The sequence below is a fragment of the Chinchilla lanigera genome, unplaced genomic scaffold (genome assembly GCF_000276665.1).
Source record: "Chinchilla lanigera isolate Chin_1 unplaced genomic scaffold, ChiLan1.0 scaffold00039, whole genome shotgun sequence".
NCBI classification, from domain to species: domain Eukaryota; kingdom Metazoa; phylum Chordata; class Mammalia; order Rodentia; family Chinchillidae; genus Chinchilla; species Chinchilla lanigera.
Genome location: NW_004955440.1, coordinates 10,692,032 through 10,701,179, shown reverse-complemented (window position 1 = coordinate 10,701,179; position 9,148 = coordinate 10,692,032). Strand labels below are relative to the sequence as shown.

The 9,148-nt window shown below is 38.4% G+C and overlaps 1 protein-coding gene and 1 long non-coding RNA gene across 3 annotated transcripts in view; one reads left to right on the top strand and one right to left on the bottom strand.

The window, feature by feature from the left end:
• LOC106149228 overlaps positions 1–427 on the bottom strand; it is a 49,680-nt gene extending 49,253 nt beyond the window's left edge. The window contains exon 1 of the long non-coding RNA XR_001235263.1: positions 365–427. This is a non-coding gene — a long non-coding RNA (uncharacterized LOC106149228). The remainder of the gene's footprint in view (positions 1–364) is intronic.
• Positions 1–9,148, top strand: part of Gtdc1 (glycosyltransferase-like domain containing 1) — a 367,853-nt gene that overhangs the window by 1,257 nt on the left and 357,448 nt on the right. Inside the window, exon 1 of one of the 2 annotated variants that reach the window (XM_013517453.1) lies at positions 604–689. The exons of the other annotated variant lie outside the window; for it this stretch is intronic. The gene's annotated coding sequence lies outside the window, so the exon portion shown is untranslated. Of the gene's footprint in view, positions 1–603; positions 690–9,148 lie in introns of those variants that run through there. 2 annotated transcript variants of the gene reach the window in all.

Here is a 9,148-nt window from a genome sequence, read left to right as displayed (position 1 = left end):
GGCGGGACGCGTGCCCGCGGGCGGTGCGGGTCCCTGTGGGCGCGGCCCCTGCAGCTCTGCGGCCCCGGGCGGTGCTGCCGGGGTATCCGCAGACGAGTCTTCCCTTAGTGCCGCGGCCCTGGTGTGCAGCGGGAGCCTTTACGGCCCTTCCGCCGCCTGTGTCCCAGTGTGCAGTGGAAATCGTGCGTCGGAGGTGATTTTCCACCCGCGCTCCGCCGCGGTCTGCGGTCCCCGAGTGCTGGGCTCGCCCTGCCCGCGCCGCTCCCCTCCCGAGTCGGTCAGACCCCAGCGCAGTGGTTGGGTGAAGGAGCTGCTCGGGCCGCTCGCAGCGATCCGCAGAGCCATTTTACCGCACTCCATTTACCTGTCTAACCGTAGACTTGAACCGTGGCGGAATTCCGTGTAGGAACCCACGCACCAAGTTCAGAGTTGAATGTTAATGAGCGCGTTCCAGGTGTGACTGCGGACGCAGCCCTCGCAGCTCCCGCTCGCTGCTGCAGGTTCTTAGCGCCCGGGCACTGCGTTGGTGAAACAGTTGGTGCTGGTGCGCTTGCAGGGAAGTGTCTTTTGAATCAGGAAACTTTCTTGGCCAACTTGAAAAGCGTGAATGGGTACTGTGCGAAGCACGGTACTGAGATAAGGTCGGAAGTACAGTGCATTTCATCGCATTACCAATTTGAGAAGTTAAGGTAGGGTCTTCAGTGTTTTGAAATCATGTTACCATTTTAATCTTACAAACCACAAACGCAGAGAATGCTTGATTTGTAAGGGACCCTGGCAGTGTAATTGAATCCCTGTTAATTTTTAGAGAAAGGAAGAATCAAAAGCAATTTTCTGAAGAGGGTTGGCAGGAGTTAGGTAGAGCAGGTAGTGTTAATTAACTAAACACTTCACTAGGTAATTCAGGCCTTGCCCATGGGCATTCTTGCGGCAAACTTTGTTTCATGTTTTTGTATTTTCCTTTCAGATATTTTGTTTGTTTTGTTTTAGTGCTGAGAGTGAAATCTAAGGCCTCAGCCTGTTATTTACCACTGGTCTATATTCCCAGCTCTCTTGATCATGTTATCTTTTAAGGGTAATTATCACGTAAGCCCCACCCCCTTTCTTCCTTAAGTATTGTGGTCAGTATATTTTTCCCTTTAGATACAAATGACACAAGTTATTGATAATTAGGAAATATTTACATTCTATCAGTTGGAGTAGCGTGTTGCTTTCTAGTTTAGTTTGAGTTTAGAGATTTTCACTTGAAGAATCTGCCCCCTTCATAAGGGACTGTAGTGTACGTTACTGCCTGGTTGGTGTTTCAGAAGTCGTAGAGTTGTGTATATAACTCAGTTTGCAGGACGCATGTAGTCACGTGGTTCCAGCATCCCCCACATCGCTGTTTTTGTTCATTCTCCAGGATAGGAGCCCTGAAGTCCTGTGTGGGATGGAGTTAACTTTTGCATCTCTCCTAGAACAGTGTTGTGTTTCTTGTAGGCGTTTAGTAACCCTTGTTGCTCCTGTGCTGGTGGGTACTTCACGAACACTGGGCCACATTTTATTAATCTGCAAGTGCCCAGTGTCCAGTGCAGCGCGCACCCTGCACGTGCTTGTGGTCTTCCTGGTAGCAGAGTGCCACAGTCTTGAACCGTGATGTATTAAAGTTGAAACAGCACTTTGTCTTTTTTATGTTCAATTAGATACTCTGCTAGGCATAAGTCTAACATTAAAAAAGAACAGATATCAGATACGTTAGAAAACTTAGAAAAAATTAACATAAATTTCGTTCTCTAACATTTGTTAGTCACTGTAGCATTGGGAAAAGACGCGATTCAGTTCACCGAAGAACAATACAAAGTTTCTACTGAAGCAAACTAATAATTATGACTAGGGTGACCCTCTAATTTTTTTTTTTTTTCTTTTTTTTTTGATGTGTGTGTGGTACTGGGAACAGAACCTAGAGCCTTTGCACGGAGCTGTATTCCCACCCTTTATTTTGAGACAGAGTCTTACTAAGTCACTAAGTTGGCCAAGCTGGGCTCACTTGTGATCCTCTGTTGGTGTCCCAGAGTGGTAGGGTTACAGGCATGTGCTGCGTTTTAAGGCCTTGGTTTCATTTTATAAGGATTGGCTTTTTTGACATCTATTGCTTTGTAAGGAATATAACTTTTGGAGTTCAAACTGTTCTGGCCAGTTGTCCTGAAACGATATTTTGAACAGTTTTAAAATGATAATGTTGTGTTTCATGTTGGTGATAATTAAAAGATGAAACAATGGGTTTCCTTTTTCTGTTAGGCATATTCTTACTTTTTTCTTTAGTAGATTGCAATGTTGTGTTCATTTAAAAAAACTGAGGAAAATTTTCAAGATTTTTTTGGGGGGCAGGGGAGTAGGACCACTTCATCCTTTGAAGATTATTGCTAAACTTCAGGCCTAGCAAATGCAGGGCCAATTCCATAGTAATACCTATGCGAACATGTGGAGTTGTATAGATAATAGCCTTCACAGGGAGATCTTTGGAGTATGGTTTTTTTTTTTTTCCCTGCTGATACCATTATTGAAAACAAAAGTACAGTAAGGAAAGTAGGATGATGTTATATGAAGTGGTCATGTTACATTGCTGATTCTTAGGTCAGTCCTAGACTAGCTGGCGTACACCTGCCAGATATGTCTCTTTCGTCTTTCACCTAGACAAAAATACATTAACAGTCTCCCAGCTTCTACCCCAATTTCTTACAGTAGGAGTGATCTGGACTCATTCTGATGCTCTTGAGCATCTGCTGCTCGCAGAGGTATGGTGTCACACCACATCCTTGGCATATACTAAAGTTTGTCTGTGAGATTTTAATTTTAAACATATTTCTCATAAGTAATTATGCAAGAATATACCTTTAACAAAATATGTGTGAGGCATCTAGAGTATTTCAGTGTAGTTACAGGTGGGTTTCGGATACAGTTTCAGACTATTGTTATCTAGTCCTTTCTCCCACACTCGGTAGGACCACACTTGTTATTTAAATACATGATTTTTTTTGGAGTGCTTATTTTCAAAAGTATCCAGAGAAACAATTCCACAGTCCTTTAATAAGTGCTAAATAGTCCATAGATAAGGTTTCTCTGTGGTTGTTTTTTGTAATCCAGGTCTCTTGTGGAACTGGAACCTTGCCTTAAAAGTCTGCTTTAATCACTGTTCACAGCCTTGACCAGCTTCCTCCCGTGGCCCCTCCCCTTCTTCAAGGGGAGCTGTCTTGTCCACAGGTACGTGATAGAGGTTTTTCAGAAGCAAGACACTGTCCCTTACGTTCAGACTTATCAGACTGACTCCTTAAGATCCTGAGAGCATTTTGAGGGTGAAATTTCATTCAAATTTAGGACTCTAGGACAAGCTGGATGCATCTGGTCTGATTTAGAATACTTTGCCTACTGTCCCTTGGTTAGTTTCTTTGTCACCTTCTTAGTGGAGAAACATTTAATGGATGATCTTTGTCTAATTTCAGTGGTAGGTAATTATTTTAAAATAGTGTATTTGCTTTTCTGCTCTTCTCTTAGTTTTGAGTTTTCATTTGGTCAGGTGTCTGTTACGTGTTCCTGTAGCATGATAATTTCCTGTCTTTCCTTCTAGACTATGTGTACTCCAGGAATAGGACTGAATTTATCCTGATCTTTGTATTATTCTTAGCATTCACATAATGCTTGGCATATAGCTTATGACAACTATAGATTATATAATTTCATTCTAATAAGTTCTGTATTTGTGGGAAATCATTGTTCATAAAGAAACTCAGAATTCATTCAAGAATTTGAGACATGTTGTGGCCAGCATTAGTACTAGGGATTCTGTATATTTTAAAATATAAGCAAATCCACATAAAAATGGCTTCCTCAGTCATTTGGCAGGACATTTACTTAAGACAATGTATACAGATTTCACTATGTTGAATTATAAGGCATTGCACATTTTAGTTTTTCTCCAAGTTTTACGAATGTGTATATTATTTTATATTTCTTACACATAGAAGTTTTATGGCACTATAAAGAAGTGAGTTTAATGGCCCTATTTTTGTTCATTAGTAATTATATACTAAAGAGTAAATTCTCATTAAAAGGCCCTTAAATGCCTGCTCATAAAAGGAGAGACCTCTTTGATTTTGTTCTCCATACAATCTTACTTGTTATATTGAGGCAAGTCGTCAAAGTCTTTAGTAGTCTAAACCTTTAATTTGGTTTCAGAACAGTAGTCATGTATTGAACACCCAAATTACCATGTCTTTAACAAGTAATGCAAACACTTTGTATTAAAAAGGTAATGACCATAACTTTTTCTTGTGGAACTTCTTGTACTAATTTTTTAAAGAGGACTTTTGAATTAAATTTCCCGTGAAGGCCAAAATTTCATACTTAGTGATTGTGGAATATATGAGTATATATAGAGAGGAAGGGTGGTAATTTTTGTAGTGGTATTTTTAAGTGGACAGTTTACTAATTATGTTGAGGTAAACACTTTACAACTCTAAAAGGAAAACTTCAATTACAGTATCTGAATGAAATGAGGTACATGAAATTAATTCAGATAAGTGGGGGAGTTCTTAGTGTAAATGATGCATGTCATGGGACTTGACCTCAATCTTGATTTTTTTTTTTCTTTCTATATATCTGTCAACTGCTTTTACATTACTAGATTGTGATTCCTTTTGTCATGCTAGAATAATCGATGAGAGGAAGCAAAGTTGCTCTGTAGTTTTTCCCCCTTTGCCACAGAAGGAAGGATCCAGAGTGGTACTCTCGATAAGTTAATTGTGCATCTCTGCCCTGCACGGTCTGCTGCTTTAGGTGGTATACTACAGCCTTCCATTTTGTCACCTTCCTGTCAAAATGTGTGTGGGGACTCCTTGAGAATATGATTTGATTGAAATTAAAGCCACATTCCCCTGTTTAAACTCTAATTGTGTATACTTCCTGAAAGTTGAGTTTCAGCCTGTTATAAGGGTAAAAATTGAGCAGGATAGACCTTGATTCTTCCACCTTGACATCCTTGGAGTTTAACATTAAGCAGCTATCTTTGCAGGGTAAATTCTTAAAGTAGAAACAAACCTAAGGGCGTGATTCCTGACCTTTGTAGATGCCATCATGAAATGGAAATTTTTCTGGTTGGTGTTTAGGAGAAAGATTTCTGCTGAAGTTGACTAAGATTTCCTAGGCTCCTGTATTTGCAGGCTATTGTGTAATCTGTAGGGAGCCTGGGTAGCTGTGATGACTGGGTCTTCTAGGCTTTTTTTTTGTTTTTAAATGGAGGCAAGCTTGTTTCAGTCACCTAGAGGTTTGCTGACATCTTTATAAATGTAGATCTTTCTTTAACATAATTTATGGTTTCTTTACTTGAAGCACCTTAAAACCTGTCTATTTTTAGCATGCACCAGCTTTTCATCTCTTGATTTTAAAGATACAAGATGATTCATATCTCGATTGCTTTTGGGTATAGAATGTGGTATCAGCAAGCTCTGTATACAGGCCTTAGGAGCAATTTCTGGGTCATTGCCTGAGGCCTTCCTAAATAGGCAAGCCGTGTGATTGAAATTTTTGGGTGAGAAGGTCAGCCAGACTGACTTTGAATCTATACACATTTGAACAGTGAGCCTTTGGGAGAAGTTAGGTACTTCTCTGCACTTCAGTTTCCACATCTATAAAATGGGGATAACATTCGTTGGCAGTGTTGAATTTTTTAAAAAAGTAATTTTAGATGTAGTAATTTGTTATATTCAAGTAAATGTGAGTTGATACCTTATCTGGCTCATAAAGTCTTTTAAGTGGAAATATGTTTTGTTTCATTTGAAGTTCGTAAAAAAAATCAGGGTTAGTAAAAATCTTTGCAAATAGATAAGGTCTTGCTTAGTTGACTTAAAAACTATGTAAGACCTTTGTAACCGTTAGTCTGTTCATATACAAATTATATCCTGATGAGTGGTAGAGAGACAGACTATGTACGCAATTCCTATACTTTGGATGTTGAAAGAATCCCAAGGGTTAATGTTTCAAAGGCTCCAAAGTGGTGGTGCTGGGCAGTACTGTGGACCTGTAAGAGGCAGGACCTTGTGGGATTCCTAAGGTCCCTGGAAGCATATCCTCAAGGGCATTGCGCGACCCTGGTCTCATCCTCTTTCTCTCCGCTTCCTGGTTTGAGATGGGAGTACTTCCTCCAACACTCACTCCTACCGTGATGTACCACCATTGCCAGAGGCCCAAACCATGGATCTTCAAAACTGTTGAGCTAAATGAAGTCTTTTTTTCATGAGTAGACTTCCCAGGTATTTAGTTGCAATAACATGAAGCTGATTAGTGTACTCTGGAGTTAGATAGACTTGGATTTAAAAAAACACAGTCCATCAGTTTTAACTTGAGTCACCAAGGACAGGGTACATTAGCTGTTTGATTCAAAATTTTCATGTATGATAAAGGTACAAAACATAATAAAGGTTAAAAAAAAGATAATTAGAAAGACTGTTATCAATACTTAGGTATGCAGACTATTTAGTTGTATCTGAATCTACTAAATACTGGTAGTTATTTATCCTAGGTTTTGTCATCTGTAGCATAACATGTTATGAGTAGTGTTATCAGGAGGATTAAGTGAAATAATATATGCAAATGCTCACTAAATATTAGTGGCTGTTTGTATTATTAATTTAATTTTGAGTTAAAATTAAAGAATTTATGCAGATATTTGATGCATGCGGAATATTTACTGTTGATTTTGGGAAAACTTACCATGCATAGATTTCAGTGTTTAAGATAGTAGGTCTTACTGATGTATAGACTTGTGAAGGTCACTTGAGTCCCTTGTGGGGATGAGAATATTATAGTAACATCATGAAGATGTTATAGTAATACTTTTGCCCTGACATTTGCCGTGCGTGTGCAAAAGCGATACTGAGTAAAGCCATGGGCAGTTTAGTAAAAATTAAATGGTAGTGGCATGAAATAGCACTAGTGATCATCGATATTCTCCACCGACATGCATTTACAGTTAAAACAAAACAGCTAATTTCTCTTGAAGCCCTTGACTAAAGCTGAATGTGGCGGTCCGAGTTTGTTAGTAATTGCAGCCATGTGCGAGGCTGAGGCAGGAGAGTTGCAGGTTTAAGGCCTGGGAAACTTTTGGAGACCTTGTTTCAAGATAAAATAAAGGACTGAGAATATATTGCTCAGTGCTTCCTAGGGTTAGTCCCAAGTATCACCAATTAATAAATAAAATTCATGAGGTAGTGGTAACAGTTACGTAAAATTTTACTAAATCTTGATTCTTGAGCATTCTTTTAATGTTTGGTGTGATGAGATAGGAAAGATGAACAAAGCACTTGTGTATAACCAGAGTGTATTGTTCATCTAGAGAGAAAACCCTTATGTGATGGTTTTTTGAGTTGCCAGTGAAATTAACCATATTTTTCATGAAATACCACTTTTAAAGAAGGAATACCAAACTATGATTATTTAGACAGTTATTTGGCAATCATTTTCTTGAAAATTAACAAAGTGAGCCTGTCACTTTAAGGAAACAACTGACAGTGTGTGTTGCCAATGGTACAAATTTGAACTTTAAAGTGAAAATTGAGATTTTAGCAAACTCTATTACCTGCTGTGCTCTTGTCAACTTTTCAATATTTAAAAGATTTTTCTGATAAGATAATGGTGATATTAGTGAATGTGTTCTTGCTGTTGTATAATGAATTACATTAAGACTTGTAGTATCTGTATAACTCAGTAAACCGGTATTTTCAGTGACCAGTTGTTATGTACGAGTAAAAGATGCTGTTGTAGTTACATGAGAGACACATACCTGTAATACCACTGGCCTGAGAGTTTGAGGAAGGAGATTCTCAAGTTCGAGGCAAGCTTGGACAACCTAATGAAGTCCTGTCCAAACAAAGAAATAATACAAACAGACAAGCAAACAAACCAAATGTTTGCAGATGTAACTCAGCAGTAGAGTGCCCCGGAGTTTGATTCTCAGTACTTGGGGGTGGGAAGACTCTTTCAAAAAACCCAGTCGCAGAAAGCAGAAGTTCATATGCGTTAGATTCCATATTATAACTTGTCAAGTAATGATGTAGTACAGAAAGAGAGCATCCGTTACCTGTACAGACTGTTAGTATTAATGAATATGTCTTGTCTTCTCACTGTGTGAGGCTACTTTTTTTCACATAGCTCAATGGAAACCTGTCATAACAGAGTGAATGTAGCAGCTGATAGGAAAATCCACCTTTTCGCTAAGCTACGCTAAACATAAAAGAAATTTGAAGACTTCTATAAGAGTACCATTTTTCTAAGCTTTGTTATTTTGAAAAGTAATTTTGCATAAAATGAGAAATTTGTGTAGAAATATTGTCTTATTAAGTTTAAAAAACAAATTAACACATACTTTTAAGTTTTCTCGTTTCATTTCTGATACGGTAAATGTTGATAATTATAACCTACACAGACAAAGCTCTTGGGAATACTCAATAATTTTAAGAACACAGAGGAGTCCTGACAGAAGTTTTGGAACTTTTAAAGGAAAGGCAGCCAGACTCAAAATGATTTGAGTTCCAAAGATTTATCTTTTTGAGTATTCCTTTGAAATATGGATTACATGCCTCTAGTTTCTTTTCCCAGTTGTAAGGATATGCCACTATATGTCTGTGACATTTACCAAATAAGAAGATGACTTATGTATGTGTTTTTAGAGAAGATTTTTGTTTTTTAAGATTGATGCTACCTGTAGGGTTACTGCTCAGAGTTGAGATACAGTTAACAGTCATTCCAGCCTCTTCATAATTGATAGAACTCTTTTGGTTGTCAGATACGTGTAGCTTTGGGACCTCGTCACCATGGTAAGCTACTTTGGGGTTGTAGTGGAACTCACTGTGCAGAAAATAAACTGCCATTTGCTCTGAAATCCGTATGCCAGGCTAACCTGTTGTGCTATTTCACAGCTATTTTCTAGTACAGTCAATTTACAGTTTAAAAATGTGTTTGAGAATTAGTTATTTGCAATAATATACTGTGAATTTCAGATGGGTTCTGTTATGGGCATATCAGCCTACTGAGAACTATTAAATTTTTTGGACAAGGAGCTGTGTTAACTCCTAGAAATCTAACCAAACATGTATTGTCTTTTTTTTTTTTTTTTTTT